At 47.6% G+C, this 5767-nt stretch overlaps 1 long non-coding RNA gene across 1 annotated transcript; it reads right to left on the minus strand.

Moving 5' to 3' along the window:
- Positions 1-3078: 3078 nt before the first annotated feature.
- LOC109704853 lies at positions 3079-5188 on the minus strand. Its single transcript, XR_002214502.1, has 2 exons — positions 5156-5188; positions 3079-3242 (listed from the first exon to the last, which is right to left on the minus strand). It is a non-coding gene; the product is annotated as an uncharacterized LOC109704853 (long non-coding RNA).
- Positions 5189-5767: the final 579 nt, after the last annotated feature.

The raw sequence follows: 5767 nt of genomic DNA on the forward strand, positions 1-5767 counted from the left end.
GATTTGCCGCTCCTACCTCCACAATAAGCGCGCGGTTCACAACCTCCCGGTAGGTTTGGAGGTTGGAGAACTGCACCAACCTAAAGATCGAAGGCCGCAATCCATGTTAAAAAATGCGGGCCTTGTCCTCGTCATCACGCACTACGAAGGGTACACAGTGGAGTAGCCGGGAAAACTCCCTCTCGTACTCGGCCACTGTCCGCTCCTCCTTGCGGAAGCTGCACAGGTCCTGCTCTATCTTCCTCTTAACGCTGGTAGGGAAGTAGTGCGTCAGAAGAAGCTCCTTGAACCTCGCCTAAGAGATCGCTGCCAAAATAGTATTGGGGTTGTCCTGGATATCCAACCACCAACGATAGGCCTCGCCGTCCAAATGATGTGTGGCGAGCAAAACTCCATCCCGTTCCTCAACGAAGGTATCTCGAAACAGCTTCTCTATGTGCATCAACCACTTCTCAACAATCCAGTGGTCGACCTTCTCGCCGTCGAAGATCCTCGGACTGCACCTCCTGAACTTGCTGAAGCGATCCATGAGCCGATCCCGCTCGGCTCCCTCGGCCATCACAGGGAAAGCTGCCCTCGTCGTAGGTATCTGAACCGGTGGTGCTCCGACCATTTCCTCCTGAGGTGCGGTCGCTGGTGTCGCACGTGAAGAACTGGGAGCAGGGAATTGCGCCCTCGGCGCGACATCCACTACGGGTGTTGGCGGTGTGGGAACCTGAGTCTCCTTAGAAGCTGCTGCCTGCTGTAGCAAGAGATCCTCTAGGTGCTTCATTCGCGCCTCCTGCCGCTGTGCCACCTCGGCCTGTCGCTGATCGGCCACCGCCTGCTGTGCTACAAGATCAGTGAGTACCGCAAGCTGGGACCTCAAGTCGCGGACTTCGCTAGATCCGGAAGTCGCAGAGGTTTCGACATCCTCGAGGTGTGCCGCATTGTCCACTCCGGCAGATTAGGAGGGGGTAACCGGTATCGTCACTACAAAATATAAAAGCGCAAGTTAGTATACCCACGCTGTCGAATCCCCGCTTAAATAGACAATACATAAATCATGCGAAAGTAAGGAAGTGTTATCCACAACTAACTCCCGATGTTACGTTGTCGGGCGCAAACGTAACCCTCCGCGAAGTTAGAAGCCATACACTCCGATACAACTCCAACTTTTTTAGAGTTATCATGAAACCCAATCATAATACTTTTGCTTACAAATCAAATAGTCCTCGTCTCTCACGAGCCTATTTTCTATAGTCCAACCGGCCTAAGGTTTGCTAGGTCCACTAAGACTCAACCCTAGGCTCTGATACTAAACTAATCTGTCACGCCTCGGGACCGGCAGAGGCCCTCCCGGTAGCGCGCCCAGACCCGCCATATATCAGCACATATAAGGCGTCTACAATAACAGCGAAAAATAAAACCAAAGAGAAGATCTACAACTAGAGATATCAGAGCAAGAGTAAATCTATCATCTATAACAAGGTGGTAGAAAAATATACTAAACAATAAAAGTGAGTCATAAAGTTATACAATAACAATCTCCAAAAAAGGGTACACAAAAGGGTGGTCACTACACATGGATATAACTCTCAACCTCTCCAAAAAGAAAACAACGAGAGGTAGACCATGTAAGGAAGTGAATTCTCGAAATCCGAGAGTTTACTTCTTCCAAGATCGACTAATTGTCGAGTGAGTATCCTTCGGGAAAGCTAAAGTTATCCAAAACACAAAAAGTGCATTAGAGTTGAGTCCGCGAGAGCATATAGTGCAAAACCTGCACTGGGCTGAAGTTGCTCTTGGGGACCGGTCCCTGGCGGGGAGAGACCGGTCCCCGAGGCTGGTGGTTGCTGGGGATCTTTGATGCAACCGGTCCCTGGCTGAGGGGACCGGTCCCCATGTGCGACGCTAAGAGGCCTTCTGGCCGCCAGGGCTGCTCTCGGGGACCGGTCTCCCCGACGAGGGACCGGTCCCTCTGGGCGCAGAATGCCCAGTGAGGGCTGTGTGCAGGGTGAAAAGTTAGGGGCTAAAATGATTTTGTTACAATAGAGGGGTATGTAGGCCCTCTCTCTCTCCCTCACCCTCTCATTCTCTCTTTCTCACACTCTCTCTTGCTCCCTCTCTCTCTAGAAAGAGAAGAAGAATAAGAAGAACAAGAAGGAGAGGAAGGAAAAGGAGAAGAAGAGAAGGGAGGAGAAGAAGAAGGAGATCTAGAGGAAGGCCTTGGACACCTTCATCTCCCTCTCATCTTCTCTTTGGTATAGCTCAAGAGGTAAGCTACCAAACCCTAGCTTGTAGAACTTAGGGTTTTTGGGTTTTGAGCTTTGAGATGAGGTCAAATGGACTTCTAGCACTATTGTTGGTGGATTAGAGCTAGTGTCACGCCCCGAGACCGCCACCAATTTGGTCCGGCCCCGGGCGCGTCGAACAAACGCCGAACGGACAGGACCTCCCCTGTCCGCCCAAGGCTAACCAACAGATCATGTATAAGAATTTACCCAGGAAACAATTCATAAATACACGATCAAGAAGCACCACCAGTGCTAGCATATAAGAGCAAGATACAAGTATGGAAACATATACAAGTACATAAAGAGAGAAGGTTTTATCTATTACATTCATTTGGCTCAATACATTTAAGTACGTCTTTTACATTCTTCCAAAAACATAAATACAAGCACTCAAACCTCACCCTATACATTATCTACTCTCAATATAAATAAAGGTAGAGCTAATACAAAAGGGTAGGTGGCTAATGCAATTAGGGCGCCTGTAACACCCCGAGACCGCTACCATTTTGGTCCGATCCGGGCGCGTCAAACAGACGCCGAACGGACAGCACCTCCCCTGTCCGCCCAAGGCTAAACAATAGGATCATGTACAACAAGTTCCCAGGAAATCAACTTGAATACATACATGATCAAAACAATAGCGAGGGCACAACCAGTGCCGAACATTACAAGAGCAGGCATCACAAGTATGAACAAGTGAATAAAAGAGAGATATAACTATCTATTACATCACATTTGACATTCAACATTTACATCCATTCAACCTTTAATACAACTTGATTACATTTAAGCTTCCAAAATAAATACATAATCATATCACATATACATAATGCTAGCTATCCAAATACATCATGTCATCTATAACCATGCACACGAGGGTGCTCTAGTACAATAGGAAAGCTCTACTAGCTAGCTAGGGCGCTACGCCCTTACCGCGATCTCCTGCCGGTCCGCTCACGTGTGTACCTGTACCCCAAAACCACACGGGGTGAGAACTATAAAAATATAGTTCCCAGTGGGTTCGGCCGCCGACTCCGCCGATCTTCCCACTAGGTCTAAGCTGGCACAGATAGATAGATAGAGAGATAGATAGATATTGAACTGCAACTATGATCTATTGTGCCATCAAATGCAAGCAATGCATGAAATATCAACTAGCAATAAGCCTACTATCATGATAATATGCTTCAACGATGTAATGAATACAAATACGACATAGTTATGCAATCCACTAACATATACTATGTCTAATCAGGGTATGAATGCAAATCCACTTATGCTATTCATGTCATTACCCAATCCACTAGGCTACCCCGCCCTTGTCTCAAATCACGTAGGTGAAGGACTACCCCGCCCTTGTTTCACCCGTCCCACAACTCTAACACTATAGGTAAAGAGCTACCCCGCTCCTCGCCCAACTCATAACTCAAATGCCTAAGGGCATGAGCTACCCCGCTCTTCGCTCCGACTCTAACTCAAACTCATAGGTCAAGAGCTACCCCGCTCATAGGTCAAGAGCTACCCCGCTCGTAGGTAAAGAGCTACCCCGCTCATAGGTAAAGAGCTACCCCGCTCAAAGGTCAAGAGCTACCCCGCTCGTAGGTAAAGAGCTACCCCGCTCATAGGTAAAGAGCTACCCCGCTCAAAGGTCAAGAGCTACCCCGCTCGTAGGTAAAGAGCTACCCCGCTCATAGGTAAAGAGCTACCCCGCTCAAAGGTCAAGAGCTACCCCGCTCGTAGGTAAAGAGCTACCCCGCTCATAGGTAAAGAGCTACCCCGCTCAAAGGTCAAGAGCTACCCCGCTCGTAGGTAAAGAGCTACCCCGCTCATAGGTAAAGAGCTACCCCGCTCAAAGGTCAAGAGCTACCCCGCTCGTAGGTAAAGAGCTACCCCGCTCATAGGTAAAGAGCTACCCCGCTCAAAGGTCAAGAGCTACCCCGCTCGTAGGTAAAGAGCTACCCCGCTCATAGGTAAAGAGCTACCCCGCTCAAAGGTCAAGAGCTACCCCGCTCGTAGGTAAAGAGCTACCCCGCTCATAGGTAAAGAGCTACCCCGCTCAAAGGTCAAGAGCTACCCCGCTCGTAGGTAAAGAGCTACCCCGCTCATAGGTAAAGAGCTACCCCGCTCAAATCTCACAGGAGAAGAGCTACCCCGCCCTTCGCCCGACTCACTTCCCAGTCCAATGGGTGGGGAGCTACCCCGCTCGTATCCCACCCAATGAGCTACCCCGCTCGTGTGACAACTGAGGATACCCTGTCAACTAGGTTAACCATCACTTGATATTCCACCTATCCCTAGGTCCATGTCAAGTGTTTCAACCATATCAAATCTCAATGCCACTCACCTAGGTCTAAGCAACTCTAGGTTCCACAACACTAGGTTTAATGTCAACCTATGTTTAACAACATTATATTAATGCCACTCGATCTATCCTAGGTTCACGACACTAGGTTTAGATGCCACATAATCTCCATAATTAACAATAGGTTAACATTCATTTCATCTAGCATATATGTTCTATAAAGCCAACATGCATCATAATGCTAATATGCCATTATCAACTAGCATGCAATCCATTCATAATGCTACATGCATACAATCTCCATTACACTAGTTCACATGTCACTAGTTTCATTATCAAGTCCAAGTTCTTTATTCTCTTATCATCATAGGATCTCATGTCTCAACCTTAATCATCATGCATTCTAGATTTAAGTGTCAAGTCTATAATACTACACAACTAGACATGCATGCAAGAAAATAGAAATGTAACTATACATATATCCTATAATGCATAAGAACCATATATATGAAATATGATCAACTATTTTACTCGGACATAGAAGGAAGCCCGATTGCTTCGGATAGACACCCCCCACCTTTTTACAGCGTTCCGATTGCTCGTCGTCACTCGCAATCGGCCTCCCGCGGCGCACGCCGCTCGGCTCGACCCTATTCACGCGCGACCACCGAACGACCTCCGCTTCGCGATCCGAGAATTATAGGTCTTCGGTTTTCTGTTACGATGCTCGGGATCCAATCCCACGATTTATGGAAGCCGCCTCGACTCCCCAGGTCAATACGAACTCACGAACACTTGATTCAGCCGGAACGTCGCACCCGCTCGACGAATCGACGAACCGTCGCTTCCTACGCGTTCGGAGACATAACAATTAGGTTTCTGACCACTCAAAATAGATCAAACCCAACTACTTACAAAAACCCCATTTTTAACCCTAGGTTTGCAATTAGATAAAAATCCACCATTAGGGCTCCAAATTCAAGCTCCAATAATCTATTTAGCATGCTAGAACTCCACTAAATCCATTTATAGGGATTAAAATCCAAGCTCTAGAGAGATGCCATTAAAGGGGTTTTGAAGCTTACCTCAACCAAGCTCCAATAGCTAAGAAGAAGAAGATGAAGATGATGATGCTTCTCTTTTTCTTCTTCTCCACCAAATCCTCCTCCAAAATCCACCCTTGTAGAGA

The sequence above is a fragment of the Ananas comosus genome, unplaced genomic scaffold, assembly GCF_001540865.1.
Source record: "Ananas comosus cultivar F153 unplaced genomic scaffold, ASM154086v1, whole genome shotgun sequence".
NCBI classification, from domain to species: domain Eukaryota; kingdom Viridiplantae; phylum Streptophyta; class Magnoliopsida; order Poales; family Bromeliaceae; genus Ananas; species Ananas comosus.